Below are 21,939 nucleotides of genomic sequence, written 5' to 3'. Positions count from 1 at the left end.
CCCAGGACCCTGGGATCATGACCTGAGCCGAAGGCAGACGCTCAACCATCTGAGCCACCCAGGCGCCCCATTCCCCGCTGGGTTCTTGAGAGGACAGGTTTCCTCCACCTCTAAGAGTGATGTCCTAACTGACCAAGCAATTCATCAATAAAAATTCGCCTGGCTCCATGCTGGGAACTTGGGCTATCTGGATGGATAAAACATGATGTAGGGAAGACGTAGGGTTTGAGGCCAAGGGCCAAGAAAGAATTTCTGAGACGTCTTTCCTACAAAAAGGTGATTTTATGAAAGCACGGGGACAGGACCCGTGGGCAGAAGGAGCTGCACCGGGGTCATGAGGACTGGCCCATTATAGACTTTCAAGTTGGGAGGGAATTAGGGATAGTGTTAAGTCTCTAAGGAATTTTGGAAGTAAGGTTTCCAGGACCTTGAGGGGGCTAGCTATTGTTGGGAAAAAGTAATTTATTACTGTCTAATAAAACCTTAGTCATGAGACCCTTCAGATATGTATCAGTGGGCCATACGCTTGCGGGGCCGGGGGGGGGAGGTTATTACCAACACGTATCTTGGCAGGTTTAGAGATGAAGTTTCCAAAGGGATTTTTATATGTTAAAGTAGACTTACAGGATCCTGGGGTGGGGGGGTAGATTTAATAATTTTTCCTCTGCCTTTGTTTCCCACATCAAAACATACTCCCTGCTCTCAAGGAGCAAGTATTTTACATAGAACAGAGACATGTGTAAAAATCACTATATTGTGTTTGGTCGCAGGTATGATGGAGGGATTATCAAAGTTCTAGAGACTCACAGCAGAGACAGTGACTAGAAGTGTTAAAAAAAAAAAAAGGCTTCGGAGAGGTAACACTTATACTGAGTCCATCAGTGAGTAGAATTTGCGAGACAGAGAAGGAAATTCCTGGCGGAGGACTTGAAATGTGTGGGAACAGCAAGAGGTGAGAAAGGGTAGTGGAACACGCAGGGTGGCTAGTACACAGGACGGCAGGAATTGAATCTGGTGGGAAAGGTTCAGGCTGATTTAAAAGAACATTGTAGATCCAGTTCCGGAACTTATCAGTTAAGCAGATAAATAAGAAACCAAAGGTGTTTTCATGTAGGGAGTAACATGACGAGGTTTCTTTTTGGGTAGAAGGTAATCTTCTGGGAGGACACAATATTTGTTCAAATGCAGGTGAAGGAAACTGAGCTAGGGATCTGTACCTCTGCTCCATCCCTGCCTCCCCCCAACATCTCACCCCCTCATTCCAACTCCCTGTCATCTTTCCCCAGAGAACAAGTGTTATTCCCTAAAAAAAAAAAAAAAAAAAAAAAACAAGGCCAAATAAATGAGCTTGTCTCTTCTAGGATGCGGGGATCAAGAACACCCAGGAGGATATTTCCCCTTCCTCCAGTGTTTACCCCATCCTCAAATTTGATGACCCAGAGACTGGGATGGAACCTTAATTGGAGCAGATAGCCTATGGGATTTAGGACCTGCCAATCTTAGAATAACCAGCCAACTCCGGGGCTTTTCAGCCTCCCTGGGGTTCTTTCCAAACTTTGTGGCTATTCCTCCAGGTCTTAGCTGAAAAACACCAAAAATAGGCCAGCTCTTTTCAATTTAATTAGCCATTCCTCTGAGGACAGCAGATGGAATGAAGCAAAGACAGATGCATTGGGGGCAAGGAGGGGTGGGAGTAGATTCTAAATGGGGTTTCTCATGAGCCCAAATTCACCCCCACAAAGGGTACTTCTTAGAACAAGAAGCTCAAGAGGCACACAAAGGGGCTCTGGGATTTGGGCTCAAAGACCAAGGGTCTATGTGTTGCTCTCAGGCGCGGTCTGTGAGGTGGCCTGAAGGATGGGAGCAGGAGCCTGGGACTCCTGGGCAGGAGACAGGAACCCAGGCTCCCTTTGCAGGGGCTAAAGCGCCGTCACCCAGAGCGGGGGTTACCTGCCCTTACGTGGCTCCTGTCTCAGGGGCTGTGGGTAGCCAGCAGCCAACACCGACAGCCCCGTAACAGACGCCCGGTGAGGTAACAGAGTCTGTTTCTGGAATTCTTTTAAGAGTGGGGAAATAGCCAGCTGCCTGGGACAAGATGATCCCTGCATGCCTCCCTTATCTAAAACAGGGTGATGTTTGCTAGGTAAATGCAGGCCACACTTGGGCAGGGGAGAGCTAAAATGACACTTAGGGCCTTAGGGGTCTCTCACCTTAGAAAAGTACCTTCTCAGCCAAGCAGAGAGACCATCGATGTGGAGCAACTGCCCCCTCTGGTGGTGAATATAGGTATGACGCTCCACAGAGGTGGCTTCATCCCCTACTTTAGTCCTTAGCAATTTGTTCCCCAAAACTCAAAAAAAGAAGAAGAAGGAGAAGGAGAAGGAGAAGGGGAAGGGGAAGGAGAAATAAGAGAAGAAGAAGAAAGAAGAAGAAGAAGAAGAAGAAGAAGAAGAAGAAGAAGAAGAAGAAGAAGAAGAAAGAAAGAAGAGGAAGAAAAAGAAGAAGAAGACGACTGAGAGTCCAGGCTCAAGTCCCTCTAGCTTCCTTCTCTTTCTCCTGACTGCACTTATGGTCCCTGGCCAGGAGCTTCTTTCAGTTTTCTGGATTGACACATTACAGTGGAAAAAGCACTGGCGCTGGTTCCAATGAGAGCATTGAGTGAGTCACTTTTCCTTTTTGTTCCGCGGAGAAATAGAAACTACCTGTTTGCATATCTTTATTCAAACGTGCTCTTTCCATATCTGTAATGTGCAGATCCAGAGGCACTGCTTGTCTCCTGGGAAGGCCACTGCCTGCCACGGGGTTGTGGGGGGGTGGGGGATGGGGGGAGGGCAGTCCCTGATGCAGGATGGGAAACGGTGCTTCGGTCCTCGAGCCCCAGTAGTCCCATTGCCGGGGTGCTCTCCCTTGTCAGCAGCTGCTGTCACTGTCACTCATGCCTGGACCTGAGACACCCCCTCAGGACTCAGCCCCTCATGGCTGCCAGGCTCCTTCCATGCTGGTGGGGAAGTCACCTTTTCCAGCCATCCAGGGCTGCCTGCCAGGGAAGGTCAGAGTGACCTGGTGACTGTGGCACTCAGGCTGGAAAGACTTGGTCCTGAGCCTGTTTTGCCTTTGTTATCGTCACTTAACAGGCTTTATGATTTACATTTATTTTTAGGTGCCTTACTGAACATTCCTTTTATGTGAACTGTGACGCTTCAGGTATCAGATGCTGGCTGCTACGGGTAGGAAACAAACCAGGACAATTGTTGCCTTTAGGGAAACAATTTGACTATGGTTGTGACTACTTCCACAGGTAAATTAATAGTGCTTTTGCTACAGTTTCTTTCTTTCCTTCCTTCCTTCCTTCCTTCTACGGATACCTTAAAACTAAAATAAACTGAGTTGTGTGAATGGTGGTCTGAATGGTCAATGCTTTGGGTAAGTGTACATTTAGGAGCAGTGTTGCATAGTGTGTTTCAAAATTGCCTTCAAGGGGCACCTGGCTGGCTCAGTCTGTGGAGCCCACCACTCTTGATCTCAGGGTTGTGAGTTCGAGCCCCATGTTGGGTGGAGAGATTACTTAAAAATAAAATTTTAGGGGTGCCTGAGTGGCTCAGTTGGTTGAGCGTCTGCCTTCAGCACGGGTCATGATCTCAAGGTCCTGGGATCGAGCCTCGAGTCAGGCTCCCTGCTCAGCGGGGAGTCTGCTTCTCCTTCTCTCTCTGCCTACCACTCCCCCTGCTTGTGCTCTCTCTGTCAAATAAATAAATAAAATCTTTAAAAAAATAAAATAACATCTTAAAAAAATTGTTTTCAAGAATTTATTTTGCTAAGTGGACCTTTAAATTTTTTTTATTGTGGTAAGCTGTGTACAATATGAAATGTACCTTGTTAGCCATTTTTAAGTGTATCGTTCACTTAACGTTAAAGTACTTCCACATTGTTGTGCAAACACCACCGTCCATCTCCAGAACTTTTTCATCATATCTAGCTGAAACCCTATACTGGGCCTGTCTTTAACGAGGGAACCGGGGAGAGCCTGCCAGGGTCCAATATGACCCTCAGACTTCCGGTGTCTCTCTCTTCTTCTGCTCTCCCTAGCCTGGTCAGACCAGTTATGGTTACCACGTTCTGGCCCTTTCCCTGGGGGGATTTATTCCGATACTGACACCAGCAGATAAGGGGGCTGTGGCTGCTTCAGTTTCCTACAGCAGTTGAACTTTCTAGCCAGAAGGGACCTCTAAGGGATCCTTTGAATACCCCTTCCCCAAAGCAGAACCACAGCCACTCCATAGCCTACCTCTGTGCCTGGTCACTCAGTTAAGACTTGCTTCATGAATGAATGAATCTGGAAAGATAACCGCTATCCTGAGAGAGGAGACTTTCTAGCTGACTGCTCATGGTCAGAGGGAGATGACAAGGCATGTGCTTTGGGGCCAGAAATATCTTTGTCCCTTTGTCCCGTACTATGTGGCTAGATTTTTTCTCTCTTAAGCCACAAATGGAAATAGTCATTCTTACCTTATAGTATGAGGCTTGAATGAGGCAATGCTTGTGACGTACTGTATCATAGAGTAGTAGAAGCCCAATTATGCTAGTTGTCGCCCCTCCACCGGCTGGAGAATCTCACAGGTGCATCTCTGAAAAGGACTTCCTCTTTTTTTACTCCCAGTCCCATTTCTTATTGGCTTTTTTTGTCAGATCCTAAGAAAGAAAAGCTTCCCCGTTGTCTGAGCTCTGACCTTTGCCTTTTAAAGCTGGGGTTCTAACGCTAAGAAAATGTGAAAGGGGAGTATTAGTTGCCTTTATCTGAAATTGAGCCTCCCAATTTCTATTTTATTGGATGTTGTGGTTTATTAATGTTATATGTTCTCTTTCTCTCCTCCCCAACCCCCCATAAACAATTACCCACACAGACAACTTCTCTCATCCTCTGTACTAAACTATCCCGTCTTTTGCTATTTCCAAATCCAAGAACTTGGCTACGTTCCCCTGGGACAGAGGACAGAACTTGCTATGGGCACCCAGCTTTTAAGAGTAACCAGGTCCTATCATTCACTCTCCAAAATGCTTCTTTCATCCACCCTTCATTCCAATTACTTAGTATCTTTATTCTCACCTCCAAATTCTAAGATGAGGCCACAGAGGAAGTAATTTGTGGAAATCAAGTGATCCAGCCAACATCTATGGGCCGTATGACTCTGTCTATCCTGTTAAGCAGTTGGAAAAGTTAAAACCCAAAGGAAAGGAATACACTTCCATTTAAATCAATATTCATCGGGCATTGTGTTTATTCAAGGATTCTGGGAGCAACACAGCCTTACAAAATCTGCAAACCTGGTAACAGAGATTTTAAAACAGTATTTGAGAATAGTGTCTGATTTCTCTGTCACCGTTTGACCTCTCTTCAACTGAACGGACACAATGCCTGCAAATTAAACTTCTAAAAACAGTGCTCATGACTTTGGGGCCAAGCCTCTGAAGGGCCCTATCTGCTCTACTAGGGAGTTTGGTCCATTTCTCCAGGCTCTGGGGAGCTATTGAAAGATTTTGGAAGCTCTAGAATAATGAGATCAGATTTATATATTAAAAAAATTATTGGGGCAATGTTGAGAGAATGGATTAGAAAGAGAAAACCAGAAACCAGTTAGGAAGCTGGTGCCATGATCCAGATAGAAGATGGTGAATGTGTGAGGCAAGGGAGTGGCAAAGAAGCAGAGAGGAAGGAAACTGGTAGAGAGGAGGTGGGATGAGCAGGAAGTAGTCATTGAGTATTAGGGATGAGAGACGGGGAGCACCACCTGCTTCAGGTTTTGGCAACCCAGTGGATTGTGATACCTTCTCTGAGCAGCGGAGTGAAGCAGTGTGTGTGTGTGTGTGTGTGTGTGTGTGTGTAGATAATGAATCAGTGAATTTAAGGTGTCTGGGAATGCCTAGTAATGCAAGTCTGCTATGGATATGGATTCAAGAGAAATATTTGGGCTGGATTTGTAGATTTGGGGGTTCTGGTACAGAGTTAGCTGAGAAGTAGTAGGGAATGATTGGGAAACAGTCAAAGGCGGAGCCCTAGAGAACACAGACACCTCAGGGACAGGCAGAGGAGAAGGGCCACTGAGGGCAAGGGCAGGAGGGAGGCTGAGGAAGAAGGGACGGCCCCACGCGGCAAACCTAGCAAAGAGATCAAAGTGAGGGAGTGAAATCGTCGGCAAGAAGGAGATGGAGGGTGCCAGAGACACCAGCATGACTTGGGGAGAGTTGAGGAGGCAGGAGATGAAGTGGACGCAAGCTCCACAGCCCCATGGCTCCCGCGGTGAGTCTGCTAGGAGAGGGAAGGGGAGACACAGGGATACAGGGGACACCGGGCAAGTGTAGGCAGGGGCAGGAGTGAGGGCCAGGAGCATTTCCACATGGTACAGGATGGGGGTGGGGGGCGTTGAGTGGGAGTGGGGTGACTGCTGTCAGTTACATACTCCAAAACCATCCCTCTCTTCCTGGGTGGGTACATGTCTTCCTACCCTGGGAATTCCAGGTCCTCTGTCCAGTGGTGGGCTTAAGATGGGCATGTGATCTCCTTCTGGTCAATAAGATATAATGGGAAAGATGTTTTCCCTTGATAAATAACATGGTGCCAGGAAGGGGGGAAAAGCCCCTTAAAATTTATTTGTATCCTTCGTTTTACCCGTGCCCCCTTCCTTGCTCTGTTGAAGCCCGTTGCCGGGGCTGTGAGCCTTAGAGCTGCTGCAGCATCGTTGCAGGAAGCTTGACGGGCGAGCTGAGCTGGAGGCTGAAGTATGGTCTCCTGAGCGTGGTCGAGCAGGAGGATGCTACGACCCGGATCCTTGGTGGTACTCGTCGAGTTACTGAACAACCTGAAATCACTTCCCTTCAGTCTCACTAAGAAACTATTAACTTTATTACGGATGAAGCCATTGCTGGTACCTCCCCAGCTGAATGCATGCCCCTGACGGGGGGAGGGGGGGGTTGCCATATTCTGGTCCCAAGGTGATTTACGTCGGTCTTTAAATGAGATCAGGGTACCAGTAAGACTTTATAAATAGTGAAGTAAAGCATCTTGATTAGAGCTTCTTCCCTAAAGTAGCAGTCAAAGCCATCACTCTTTGAAACCATCCTGAGCTACAGTTACTTTGTGATGCGTAATGAAATTAAAGAAGTGGGGTCTCTATGTCTTTCTGGTTGAAACCAGGCCAAACAAGCCTCCATGTACAGTTTCAAGCAAAAAACACCCATTTGCTCTCTTCATGGCCTCCTGTCATTGTTAACTGCTCCCACTGATCCGACTGGGAGACAGATCTTCCTAATCCTTCTAACTGGCCACATTTTGACTGTAATAGAAGGCAGGACTTCAGATGTCATGCTCTCCTCTGGAATGTAGGCAGAAGAGCCGTGCTCTCCTGACTGAGGGTTGGAGAGGCAGAGCTGTGTTCCAGACCATGGGCCTGACAGAAAATGAGAGATGTGCAAACAGAGGAGATGGGGGGGAAATACCCAGAAGGCTCAAACTGCTCTTCTTGGGGCTCCTGAGGAAGGCACAGCTGTCCAGGAAGGGAGTACCCACCCTGGAGAAATGTACAGCCTGGGGGAAGTCCTAAAGTGTAACTAATAAAGACCCAAATGTAAAAAGCCAGAGGATTAAAAACAATGGGGCTTGAAGGAAAGGGATCTAGTTAGCAGCTACAGGAATACTCTAGCTGAGCAAAAACCAGGCCGGTAGCGGAGGAGAAGGAAAAGAGGGCAGGATACAGGAGGCCTTACTGAGATTAAATCAGCAAAAACTGCCAACCTGTTTGATGCGGGATGTGAGGAGAGGGATGAGCAGAAGGACAGATCTCCTAGGGCAGTGCTAGGAGAGATCTTAAAAATCCTCTAGATCCGGTGTGAACAAACCAAACTTTGCTTTCATTGTGGAATACCTTCTTCAACAAAGCCATACACAGACACCCAATTTATTTGGGGGTAGGATGTTTTTCCTTTTTCCCTTTGCTTGTTTCAGGAGTCAGGCCTACCCCTGGGTAGGATAACAGAGGACAGCACTACAGTTGTGTGCCAGGTTTCAGGGAGGTTCTACGGGTGCTTGACCCATGCAGTCACTCGGGGACCTGGGCTCAGAGGACCCCATGCTTGGTTTAATGCTCTGCTGCCGCTCTTTTGAAAATCTTATACGTTCTGAACAAGAAGCCCTGCATTTGCATTTTGTACTGGGTCCTGCAGATTATGTGGCTTGGCCTGAACTGATGGTAGTTGCTGCTGGGAAAAGAGGCAGAGGTTAGGGGCTAAATAACACAGGCTTTCTACTTGCTCTGAGATGCCCAGATAGCCAGGGTCGAAATGAATAGGAATAATAACGTCATAATGCCATCGCCTATTTCACAGCATTTCTGCGAGTGTTAAATGAGCAAGCAAACATATGTGAAGTGTTTAGAACAGTGTCTGGCACATCACGCTTGCTATCGAAGTGCTGGATATTATTATAATTCCCTCTCTGCGCTGAACCGACACCTGACAGCCTGAGGTCCATCACGCACAGGGTCACAATTAACTTTTCATTTTTACATTTTTAACCTGTCACTCACCATCCAGCCCCAGGCTGATGACTGTCCTCGGGGTGGGGGGGTGGGGTGGAAATCCAACAACAATAAATAGCATAATAAATGGATGTGTGACATCGCATCCTCTTACCCTCAGTGTAACTAGTGCCTCAGAATGTGGTGTGTGTCTTTGCTGGCGTCTGAGAGGGAGGGGATTTTTTTTTTTAAAGACGTTATTTATTTACTTGAGAAAGAAAGAGAGAGTGTGCGTGTGCACAAGCGGGAGTGGGGGGTGGGGTGGGGGAGAGGTAGGCGGAGAGGGGGAGAGGGAGAACCGGACCCCTTGCTGATCATGGAGCCCGACTCAGGGCTCCACCCCAGGACCTTGAGATCATGACTTGAGCCAAAGTCAGATACTTAACCCACTAAACCACCCACACCCCAGGAGGTGATTTTTTTTTAAAGATTTAATTTATTGGGGTGCCTGGGTGGCTCAGTGGGTTAAGCGGCTGCCTTCGGCTCAGATCATGATCCCGGGGTCCTGGGATCGAGCCCCCCATCGGGCTCCCTGCTCAGCGGTGAGCCTGCTTTTCCCTCTCCCACTCCCCCTGCTTGTGTTCCCTCTCTCGCTGTATCTCTCTGTCAAATAAATACAATTTTTAAAAATCTTTAAAAAAATGTAATTTATTTATCTGAGAGAGAGAGAGAGAGCGTGAGCTGGGGGAGAGGCAGATGCCCCGTTAAGCAAGGAACCCCATGCAAGGCTCCATCCTAGGACCCTGGGATCATGACCTGAGTCGAAGGCAGAGGCTTAACTTTCTGAGCCACCCAGGTGCCCTCCAGGAGGTGATTTTTAAAATTCAATCAATCAGGGGTTCTCTTGTTCCTTTTTCCCTTTACCTGCCTTTCTTGTTCATATAAAAATGACTCTTGAACCACATGCTTGCTGCCTCCCTCCCTTTCTCCTCAGATCCCCAAGGGGAGGGCAGGACCTAAAGGAAGACTGTCACTGTCATCATCAAGATAATGGCTCCCTCCCGCACTTCCCTCCACTCCCATCTGAGTCCTGAGAGCCTGTAAAGTGTTCAACCTTTGTCCTTAGAGTACAGCTCTCCACTGCACGCAAAAAATTAAACCACTGGCCTAACACCTCTATTCCATGAATGCTTTTCCTGACCAAGGTCTGAAAGTTGTTCCTCCTACCCCTTCTAATCTCAGACGTTCCCAATGCACTCTCAGGAAGAGGGCACTCTCTCTTATTGTCTTAGGGTTCCAAGCCTGCAGGGACTGCACATTTTTTCCTTAGCTGAAATAGTTGTGGTTTTTCCTAACAACTTTGCAAGTTCCCTGTAGAGCTGGAAATTCCCTTCTTGATTAAAGCTTTTAATGGATGCAGAAGAAGCCAGGCCTGGTCCTAGCTTTCCTGCTGACCTGCTTGCTGTGTGGCTCTAGAGGTCAGCTTAAACTCTCTGGGCCTCAGTTCACAAGGATTTCCTTAACTGGGGCACACTGGAGAATGGAAAGGTTTCGGGAAGATTTATTTCTGGAGGACCTTGGGAGAAGAGATTTATAAATGTCTCTGAGGTGCGAATAGCCATTTGGGGAGCTACCAACCCACTTAGATTCCTCCTTTTGGAAAAAAAATGAGTTTAATAATTTCCATTGCTAATTACTATCCCCCACCCTCACCCCCATGCCTGCCTCCATTCCCAACTGTTGATTGATGGAGTAGATAAGCTGTACTCTCCCTCTCCCACTTACACACACACTTCTGGCAGGCCCTAGATAAATAGGAGGCAGAGGCAAGTCTGCAGAATTATTATTATCATTATGATGATTATTATGCTTTCAGTATGAGAAACAGGAAGTGAAACTGACTACAGTGTCAATGAGAAATGCCTAGTCCCATCTCCTCTGCCAGACCTAAAGGCATAGAAGCCAGGCAAAGAGAACTGTGGGCCTGCCTCAGGCTTTGTCAACCTCCAGTGTGTGTGTGTGTGTGTGCGTGTGTGTGTGTGTGTGTGTGTGTGTGTGTGTGTGTGTGTGTTGCAAGGATTGTCTCTAAATAACTAGTTTCCAGGACTTGTGATTTTTCAACCTTATTCTAATGCTGAAGCTTCCTCCTTCATGTTGATATCCTCAGGGGCCTTTCTCACTACCTCCTTCCTCATTTCCTAGAGAGAGCTTCCCATGGCTGTCAGAACATGTTAAAGGGCAACTTGATTAGTTGGTTCCTCTGTATACACCTTGCCTGCTGAGGCCAGGTCGGAGCCCTCCACTTTTCCCTGCAGCTTGTTTCGTCCCCATGGCAGAGACACTCTCTGGGCCAGAGGCCTTTCTTCCCTTTCACCCTTCAGGGGAACCCTGTTTTCTCTCCTGGCCTGGCCACCTGACACTCCATCTGCTTGACTGATTATTCACGTCCTTTGTCTTTTTCAGTAATCGATTGTGGATAAAGGGTAGTCAGAAAAGAGGGCATCAGGGCTAATGTAATTATCCCACATTGACATTTCCATTTGCAGCACCATGGCCTCTGGAAACTCTGAAAAACAGTGAAAATGACCTGGTTTTCCTACTACCTTGTTAACTCAACTTCCCAGGGAGAAAAGAGCAGACAGCTATGTGGGGAGCAAATGAAACAAGCTGGTGTTTCAGAAATACCTTCTCATTTAGACAATGTTCTGAAAACTGCAGAGGGAACAGATGAGGAAAATGCATCGAGGAGAGGTAGCAAAAACAGAGACAGAGCAAGCAGGATGCTGGGCTCTTCTGCTAGTACCAGGGCCCATGTAATTTTATGGCTTTTGTACCAAGATCCTGAGCCAAATGAGTAGATTATTGGAATTTGGGTTTGGGAAAACCATTAACCATCTTAGTCTCCTTAAGATTTAATAAGGACCCAGTGGAGCCCACCCAGGGGTTGGGATGGCAATGAGGTCACAGCAGGGTAACTGATAGAAGAAGAAAACTCTAGGATAGAGCTCTAGACCCCAGGCTGTGACAGTTGTCTATCTCTGGATGGTCCCTTTCCAGCTGGCCCTGCTCCCTGTCGGAGACTGTGGGACCTAAGAAGACAGTGTTGGGTCCTAGCTTCCCATGTTCAAACCCTCATTCCAGTCCTTCCTTTAAGTCTCTAAAATTCACTGGGCCTCAATTTCCTTGTCTGGGCCCCTGGAAGGATATTAGTAACACCCACCTTACAGGCTTGTTGTGGGAATTGATTGAATTAACACACGGAAGCACTTAGAACCCCATCAGGAACATACTAAGCACTCAATAAATGAGAGCCTATGATTTTGTCTTTCTCTGTGCACCATCTGCCATCCTCCATTCCATCCATCCAGCAAAAATATCAATGTCATATTCTGTGACATGCATTGGGCAAGTCACTAGGGATGGAAAGTTTGCAGAACGTAAATCTCCTCCGAGGCTTCACTCCCTCCCCAGGATCCTGTTATTTCTTAACACAGTGTAGAGCACACAAGAGGTGGTGTCACATGGATTCCGATTCTTCCTGGGTCCTTCACCCTGCTCCTTACCTGTTGGCCTTCATTTACTTCTACTGCTCCCCTGCTCTTTCTTTTCCCAACTTTGTAGAAGATAGGTCCCAGATGTCTCCGCCAAGGAAGGCCCCCAGAGTCCTGCCAAGCTCTTCTCTGACTTGTCCTGGTGAGGGAGCCCTGGGAGGGGCAGAACCACAGGAAGTCTGCTGGTCTTTCTACTCAGCAGTTCTCCCTTCCTAGGCCCTGGGCTCCTCCACACACTCTGGGGAAGCTGGAGGAGGGCCACTAGGCTCTGTAATAACCACACTTCTTCATGGTAAACAAGTGCCAGATTCCTGGGGAGTGACGCGGGCGGGAGCTCTGTGGCCCAGTAAGGCAGCTCTATGACTTGAAGAAATACCTCTGCTTGGCCCTGACCTGTCTGGGGAAGGCCCAGGGGAAGGCTGCTCACACGCCCCTCTTAGCAGTCGTACTCTGAGTTACAGGGGCCTTCACACCAAAAGACTCCACAGACTGAGGTTCTGGTATCCTGGCTCACACTCACATCCAGGGAGCACCTGTCTCTGTCTCTCCTTTGTCAGGATTTGTCCCACCCGCGTCCATACTCCTGTACCCAACTCCCCAACTTGGCTGTCATCCCCTGCCCTCTGCATGAGGAATTGTATTCTTCTTCCCTCACTGAGGCCAGGAGAAGCCTCACACTCTGGGGAGGACGGCTTGATCCCGGAAACCCAAGGAGGAAGGTTACTGTGGAGGTTGGGCTGGCCCACAAGCCACCCGGGGCCTTCTGACTTCAGGTGGCATGGCTGGTCCCACGCTTTCCTCTGAACAGCATGACTTTGGAGTTTAGGATCTGCTGTGCCAGGATTGAGGCCAGACGCAGTCCCTGCTAGTGCCTAGGTAGGAGGTTGGACTGCCTTCAATACCTCCAGAAGGCTACAAGAAACTGGGACAGACAACTGGGTAGCCGAGGGCTTAGGAATGGGAGGGAGCAGTTTACTATATGTCTTTTTGGGCTTTTGCATTTTGTTCCATGTGAATGTATTAAAGGTTCCAAAATTAAAAAAAAAAAAAAAAAGTGTGAGTTTGTTAATCTCCTGTATGTTAAGTTATAGAGAAGAGTCCCTCGATCCTGTCCTCATGGCAGAAGGGATGGTAAGGATGTGAGACAGACAACCGCATCAGGGAGACCTGATTTGGATCCGACTCCAGGCTTAGAAGGGGCTGTCAGAGGCAGGTGGCTGCTCAGGTTTGAGATTTTCCGAGTGTCTGAATGACTTGGAATGTTGCACTGGAAGGAGAAGCATTGCCGAGCGCCCTGGTCCAGGAGGAAGAAGGACGTCCCTCCTGCAACCCCGCCAGGCCTGGAAGAGCCCCCCCACCACCCGGGGAGGGCAGCGGGGGCAGGCCATTTGTCCTGTTACCTGTTGCCTTGGTACCTGGGAGCTGACGGGGAGGGCATGGGCCAGTGCCAGCACTCTGCGGACCCAGTGTCTTCTCTGGCAGATGCCAGAGGCCACTTCCATTTTCCAGGTATTGTGTATTAGTCTTAGTGCATTTGTTTCTTTAAAAACATTTTTCTCCTTTTTGTTCTCAATCCTTATATTCATATAATGTGTTGAAATTTGCATAGCACTTTCACATACATTAGTAATGGCTCCCTAGTTTCCCATGTCCAAAGCCTTAGTGGAGTTTCTAGCCTTTGTATCTGCCTCCCACCTCACATGTTGACACTTTCCTGTGCACATGTTATATTCCAGCCCATGCTGACCCCCTGCTTCTTTTTTTTTCTTTTCCTTTCCTTTCCTTTCCTTTTCTTTCCTTTTCTTTTCTCTTTTCTAAAAGTAGACCCCACACTGGGCTTGAACCCACGGGGCTTGAACTCACAACCCTGAGATCAAGACCTGAGCTGAGATCAAGAGTCAGATGCTTAACAGACTAAGCCACCCACGCGCCCCAACCACCTGCGGCTTCTAAATGGGCCATGCGATTTCTTGTTTCTTTCCATTCAAGTCATTCAGTGGTCCCTCTTTCTCCTATGTGGTTTTCCTCCTCTGCCCAGAGATTTCTTGCCCATCTTTATTTTATTTTATTATTTTTTAAAGATTTTATCTATTTATTTGACAGAGAGAGAGACGTGAGAGAAGGAACACAAGCAGGGGGAGTGGGAGAGGGAGAAGCAGTCTTCCCCCCGAGCAGGGAGCCCAATGTGGGGCTCTATCCCAGGACCCTGGGATCATGACCTGAGCCGAAGGCAGCCGCTTAAGCCACTGAGCCACCCAGGCGCCCCACTTGCCCATCTTTAGATGCCTAAGTCAAATGTCACGTCTTCAGTGAGGACTTTCTGGCTGAATCTGTCCTGTTCATGAGCTCAGGAGCACCACGCTTAAACCCTTTCAAGGGTACACCTTTTAGGAGGGCTATTACCAACACCAAAACCAAACCCACAAGCTCTAGAAAGTAACAAGCGTTAGTTACATGGAGAAAAATAAGAACCCTGGGCACTGCTGGTGGGGATGTGGAAGGATGTAGCTGCCATGGAAACAGCGCAGGAGGCAGTTCTTAAAAAAAAATGAAAACAGAATCATCATATGATCCAGCGATTCCACTTCTGGGACTAGACCCGAAGAATGGAAAGCAGAGGCTCCAACAGACATTAGGACACGCATGTTCATGGCAGCGTTATTCACAATGGCCAAAGTATGGAAGCCAACCAGTGTCCACTGAGGGGGGAATGGGGAAACAGAAGGTGGTAAGTACATTCGATGATGTATACATACACCACAGCCTTCAACAAAGAAGGAAATTCTCCCCCAGTCTACCACATGGATGAACCTCGAAGACGTTATGCTCAGGGAAATAAGCCAGTCACAAAAGAACAAAGACAAAGTTCTGGAGATGGGTGGTGATGATGATTGCATAATGTGAAGGTTCTTAATGCCAATGAACCGTACACTTAAAAATGGTAAAATTGTGGGGGCGCCTGGGTGGCTTAGTCGGTTAAGCGACTGCCTTCGGCTCAGGTCATGATCCTGGAGTCCCGGGATCGAGTCCCGCATCGGGCTCCCTGCTCGGCAGGGAGCCTGCTTCTCCCTCTGACCCTCCCCCCCTCATGCTCTCTCTCTCTCATTCTCTCTCTCAAATAAATAAATAAAATCTTTTAAAAAAAGGTAAAATTATACATTTTATGTTATGAGCATATATAACCATCACCATATTTGCATACATATGAAACTTCTCAAGGCACTCAAGGCCTGTCAGGGGTCTCTGGGCATTCTCATGCCTGGCCTGGTACTTGGCACTAATTGGTGCGCAGTCCATGTTTATTGATATGAGAGGGGAGCACAAAGTTGATGGTGGGGGATGGGCACCTGCAGGCAGGTCAGGCTGACCCACATGCCAACTCATGTCTTGCAGCATATGCAAGTTTCCCCTGCACCTGCCGCTCCACTGGAAGGGGCCTCTGGCTGTCTGTCTGGTGCCGTGGGGAGATCCCTTGTTGGCATCAGTGAGTGAGCATCCAGGAACGATAGGGACTTGCCTGTAGCATGTGCTATATGGGTCACACAAAAGGAAAAACTTACTCAGTGTTATAATGAGGCACCGGAAGTTCTGAGAGTATAAAGTTTTTAGGGTCACACACCTACCTACCTCTATGATGCTATAGTTGTGGTCTTTGGAGGGAGGAGACAAATTAGGTGGTTGCCATAGGTCTTTTTCATCTCTACAATATTACAACTTTCATAATCTGACAAGATATGTGGGGAAAAAATGAGCTCCTACTTCTGTCATGAAATGAGCAAAACCAAAACAAAACATAGTATCGATACCACACATACCTCATATATTCAGGTCCTTCCTCAAAAGCTTATACTTGCTAGGGTCCCAAACTCATTAATGATTCCATGACTTTATTCATTGTCTTTACCTCGCTTAGAGGGAGTGTCTTTGGGAATAAGAGTAAATTGCAGGTTGCAGAGTGTTTTTCTTTCTCCTGAGCCACGCACACGGGCTGGGATGGCTTCCCAAGTGACCTGGCAGGTGTCAGGTAGCTGGACCACGTACAAGAGCGTTTAGAAACACAGACTCTGACATATGTGGGAACAGCATGAGTCTGAGGTCTGGCTCTTCCCACACTAGTGTGACGACTCTGGCCGGTTATTTAACCTTCTGAGCATCAGTGTTTCCAGTGATCAAAAGAACAGAAATTATACTACTTACAGCCTTGTTGAGAGGATTGAAGGAGATAATTGGCAGGAGAATATATATTGCAGTATCACAGCTCACATTTATAGAGGTCAATTCCTATGTGCCAGGAACAGTTCAAAATGGTGCCTGTGTATTTAACTTAGGGAATCATCATCCCCTTCATTATAGAACGTGAGTGCTGAGGTGTACTTAATATGTTAAGTGGGAAGTGGTGGAGGTAGGATTTGAACTCAGAATTTGATTCCACCATGCCCTGTGCCTGAAAATTATGTTCTCATGTGAAGCTAGGATCATTATGCCCTTAGGAAAACACTAGCCATTCCATACGTGCACACATGCTCACACACGTGTTCTTCACCTTTCCCATCCTCTCACTTCCATTTCTTAAGTGAGGGAAGGAGGGAAAAAAAATCCGAGGGACACAAGATCACCAGGCAAAGATGAAATGATCTTTTGGGTGGACACACTCTGGTTGTGTTTCTGGATGGGAAATCCCTTTTCCTGTCTCTCTTCCCCAATTCAGTCTCCAGACTGAACGAGCATCTGAGTCGTAACTGACATGCCCAATATAGGTTAGACTGACTGGAGGGGCAAAGTTTTTAATACAGGGACAACAGCCTTGGGCTGTCTTGAATATGGTAGAATATTTACTTCTTTTCCCTCCATTTCCCATACTAAGCTGCAGAATTATAATTAGGTATCTTGTAGTCCTAATTAGCCCCATTTGTAGTCCCTTTGGACCATGTTGTGTCTATTGTTGTGCAGAGGCAAAGTTTCTATTCCCCTTTGGATACTTCCTTCTTTCTCTCTCCATTCCCATTCCTCTCCACCCCTGTAGCTGCTCCCTGCTGTAGCATTAAACTGTCAAAGTTTGGGGTACAGACAAGGGCATTGGGGGGTAAGAGAGCAGAGCATTTCTTCCCCTCTGGGAAGCCTTCAATAGGGCATTGTTGGCATCACTTGCTTCATGTAGAATTTCTTTCCGTGGATCAGCTCTTAGCACTTTCAGAGATTATAGAAATTTTTGTAACTAATGATTCTTATGTATATGTCATCCTCACATTGAAGACTCTCTCATTTTATCAAAGAACTACTAGCCTATGACATGAAGACTGCTTATCTCTCCCTAGGCCCCAAGTTGTTTTTCTTCCCAAGGGTGAGTTTTTGGTGGACAGATCTTTTCCTGTGAATCATGCTCCCTTCTGCAATATTCTGCTTTTTGCCATACTAGCATTAGATACAAAGTCTAGTTTATCTGTGTGCATATGCATATCTAGCAGCCTATGGATGATCCTATCTCATCAAGAGCATGCTATCTGAACATTTCCAAGAAACCCACCTCCATAGATTCCTATCCTCTGTCATCCATTTATAATGTCACATCATAGTACAATAGGAGATGTTTACTCCCTGATGGTGTGAAGGCAGGGTGGGGAAGCTCGGAGAAGAGAGATTGCCATGGAGTCATGGTTTATCCCCTAATATAACCCAGCTATGCAAATTAACACAGACCTATACTAGAAGGTTGAAGGAAACTGAGATGTGGGAGATTTAAGGTTTATCTAAAATGGAAAGGGTAGCCCATAGCTCTTTGGGTTATTCCTGCCCAGAAATGGCAGATACTATATTTCTGAAAACAAGAAGGATGTGTGGGTATATATTTGCTCAGGGTTTAGACTGGGGGACATGACCATGGACCTCAGCTCAGAAAGACCTGGGTTCTGTCCTTTGTGAACTCTGTGACCCTAGGAAAGTTATTTAATTTCTCTAAGACTCAGTTTCCTCTCTTATAAAACAAATAAATGAGAATAACAGTACATACCCATAAGGCTGTATAATAGTTGGGATAACTAATAGTTAAGGTTGGTTGTGAATGATAGAAAACCTAGTATATTGGTTACTGTAACAAGAAGGACATTTACTACTCTTTTATATAAAAGACTGGGTCAGTGATTTAGGGCTAATATGATGGATGCATGCTCACTGGGACATAGGCTGCTTTTATTCTTTTGTTCTGTTATCCTCACCCTATGGCCTCTACTTCATGATCCAAGATGGCTCCTCAAGCCCCAGCCATTAAATTTTCATTCCAGCCATCAGGGGAGTGAAAAGAGGAGGAGAAGGAGGAGGACCTACAACTTCCCTTCGATCCCTTCCATTTATAAGTCATTGGCTAGAACTTAATCTCACGAACACAACCTGCTATAATGGAGGCTGGGAGATGTAATTTTTACTCAGGGCAGTCATGCGCTTAGCTAAATACTGAAAGCTCTTTACTATTAAAGAGGGGGAAATGGGTATTGTCTCAAATAACTAGAAATCTGCCACAGATTTTTGTAAGATTTAAATGAGATGGTGCAGATGGAGGGCTGAGCACAGACTAAGCACCCAGTCACGACTACCACCACCACCATCATCATCAACATCATCATCCCTATGAGAATGTAGAGAATACTTTGAAATCATCACCAGATGTTTCTTTATTTTAACCTCATCTTATTAATAATGTCACTCTTATCCACCTCCCTTCTAAGACACTATCAGCTTTATCTTTTATGAAGGCCAGACACCTATACCTTATGAAATAAAACTATATAAAAGGAAAGCAAGGGAATGGTGAACACAGGATTCAAGATAATGGTTATCTTTGGCTGGGGAAGCAGAGGTAGATGGAGGAACCACCTAGTTATTTCACTGTCAAAGCCCTAGTCTTTATTTTGGGCAGGGGATTCACAGGTGCCTCTTGCATTATTAAAAATAACTGATAGCCAAATAAGAGTAGAGATACCTGGACGAATAATGAGGCTGTGTCATAAATCAAGAATTAAAATTATTCTGACTCTATGCACATGAGGTCTTTTAATTGTCTTTGTGGGCACAGTATCACGTGGCTTATGTATCTGCATGTCAATAATAGACAAAAATAGTACTTTCTATCTGCATAGACTTTTAACTTTTCGAAGTGCTCCTACACATCCATAAAAACTGCTTAAGAAGTTTATTACACATCGAGAGTGTAGCATTGTATAAATAGGACTAAGGACTTCTGTGTCCTAAGGGAAAAAAATTTATTTTATTCTTACGGTAGCTCTATGAGGTTGGCAGGGCAAATGTGTTATTGCTTTTCACAGATGAGAAAGAAGGAACTGAGAGGGCAAGGGACTCTAGTGAGGTTGTGACTAGTTGGTCTGCAAGGGAACTTAAGACTGGATCTCTTGCCTAGTGTTTCTCCCTTTATCCCAGCTCACTCCCAGTTATTATGCATCCATTAGGCATGGATTCTGTGCTACATGCCAGGCACATTGTGCTGATGTGTTTGTGCTCACGTAGGTGTGCATTTTCTGGAGACTGTGTGCAGTTTATGTAAGCTCTATGCACATGCATACGAACATGCCCTTGGAGTCCTTGCATGCCCCGAGGCCTACACAGACCATGTAACTCAGAGAGGGATCCCCAGCTGGGGTTTCTGTTGTCTTGTTATTCCTAGGTCACTGGGCTTCAGCATCTCCCCAGAGCCCCAGCTAGTTAGGAAGGTAGTTTTGATATCAAGGACAGATCCCCAGGCAGGGGGCATGGAGCAGAGGAACCAGCCAGTCATACTTTAATAATAATAATAATAATAATAATAATAATTACTATTTCCTGATAATTTGTAGTTTGTAAAAACTATAAATTTGAAAAAAGTTCATGAGAGTTCTCATAAATATGATCTCATTAAATTCTCACTCACCCTTGAAAGTCAATGTTATTATTTTTCTCATTTGCTCAGATACAGAGAGGATAAATGGCTTGCTCACAGTAACCTAACTTGAGGATGGACTTGAACTCAGGTCATTTGTCTCTAAACTCTGTTCTCTTTCCACTCTACCTTTCTATCTCTGAAAGGGCAAAGAGCTTATCTTCTTTCTAGCCATGTGGAGAGAAGCAGGTGAAAACTCAATGCCAAGCACTAGGAAGCCCCCAGTGGAGCTCTGTGCTCAGAAGAAGACCAATTCAGAGCCAGGAGCAGCACCAGGGACCTTCCATCAGCGGAGAAAGAGCCTGAGCAGTTGGAGCTTTCTCCCCATCCCTGCATCCGTCCCTTTCAGTCCTGGGCATCTCCCATGGAAGCCTCGGCGAGGTGATAGCAAGGTGATAGCGGTACTACAGAACCGGAGAGGGGAAGGTGGTTTCCAATCTCTGTGGCCTGAGGCGGTCTCTGTGTCTTTGAAGAGTCAGGGGGTGGGGGGAGCTCTCTAACCACATCCACCCTCAGCTCCTGCAGCTGGAGGCGAATCCCTCTACCTCCAGCTCCCAGACCCGTGTCTATGCCGTTTTCGCCATGCTGTTTTATTGTACTTGTCTGTTTTCTTCCACGAACATCATTTACCACTGTGAGGCGGAGCATGGCACCTTGTACACAGTTAAGTTGTCCACTAAATTAACTCTGCTTCAAAAAGGCCAATATCTGTGTTTCCTTCCCGGCCCCATGGAATGAACTCTGCTGCCCACCCTGGAAAGAACTGTTCCGGAAGGGTAACTCCTGCCTTTTGCTCCACCTCTCGCTCTTTCTGGAGTATTGGGGTGACACATTAGGGGCCATATGTGGCCATAGCTCAAGCCCCATTTTTAATTTTGTGTTTTCAGTAATCAAGCTGAGGTTCTGTCTTCACCTGTCTGGTTCCTTTGTCTTATTTCTCAACTGTTCTACCTGTCAGAGCGTGGAAGAGGTCAGCAGGGATGTATTTGATGATCATCCCACACCCCCATCAGAATGTGTCTAAAGGCTCTGTATCAGCTTATATATAGAGCCTCCCCAGTCACCTCCCCTGACCTGGGCTATTATAGGCCCAGCTAGATCCTTGCTATCTTTCTCAGAGGTATGGGGCTAATCGAGACTAGAACTCAACTTCTTAAAAATACCCACTTCTAATGGTGCAAGTTCAGGGACTAACTCTTCCAGGCTGGAGATCAGAACCTAGTTGCCAGACCTTCCTTTTTGTTACGCTGTCTTATCTAATTCTCTCCACACCCCTGTGGGAAGGTATTGCTATTCTCCCTGCTGAGGGAGAGGAGCAATGGCTTGCTCAGGATCACCCAGGAAATCTGAAGGTCAGTCTATCCTTTTCCCACTCAGTTTCCTTTTTTTTTTTTTTTTTAGCTCATTTACATGAAAAAAAGTTCAAAGTTATAGTTGCTACATTCTTCATAGTTACACAATGATAAATCTTTAACTGAAAAACAAATGTATGAGAAAAGAAGTGCAAAACTCCGAGGAAAATGGTCTAGAAAATATTTAATACTTGCCTCGCACCTATTTCGAGGACGAAGGACCTCTGTAATTCTCTGTAATTCCCTGTAATTCCTGCTCACCCCGAGGTCTCCTGTCGCTAATACTTACTAGTCAGCCACCTCTCGCCTTCAAAATACACCCCTTCTCCCAATTGGCTGCTGCGGTCTAAAAGAGACAGACAATTGGAAGAAAGTAGCTCTTCTATCTGAATTATACAGCTACTTTCATACGCCTCCCTCTTCCCTTTGCGTGGCCCTGATGAGTTACGAACTAGGGTTTCTCAGCCCCCATTCCCTGTCCTTCAGCCCCACAGTCCCCAGCCCGAAGGCCCCGCCCTCCACACTCCGGAGGCCTCGCGTCCTCCCCTTTAAGGCCAGCCCCTCCCCCACGCCCACACCTCCCCGGCCCCGCCCCGCCTCCCCAA

The 21,939-nt window shown here is 46.7% G+C and overlaps 2 long non-coding RNA genes across 3 annotated transcripts in view; both read right to left on the bottom strand.

The window, feature by feature from the left end:
* The window catches only part of LOC144382608 (uncharacterized), a 116,755-nt gene that overhangs the window by 92,995 nt on the left and 1,821 nt on the right, over positions 1 to 21,939 (bottom strand). The gene's annotated exons all lie outside the window — the stretch shown is intronic.
* Positions 15,340 to 21,881, bottom strand: LOC144382609 (uncharacterized). Its single transcript, XR_013449909.1, has 2 exons — positions 21,537 to 21,881; positions 15,340 to 15,587 (listed from the first exon to the last, which is right to left on the bottom strand). It is a non-coding gene; the product is annotated as an uncharacterized LOC144382609 (long non-coding RNA).

The sequence above is a fragment of the Halichoerus grypus genome, chromosome 7 (genome assembly GCF_964656455.1).
Source record: "Halichoerus grypus chromosome 7, mHalGry1.hap1.1, whole genome shotgun sequence".
NCBI lineage: Eukaryota > Metazoa > Chordata > Mammalia > Carnivora > Phocidae > Halichoerus > Halichoerus grypus.
The sequence above is the reverse complement of the archived record's forward strand: the minus strand, read 5'-3'. Positions and strand labels throughout refer to the sequence as shown.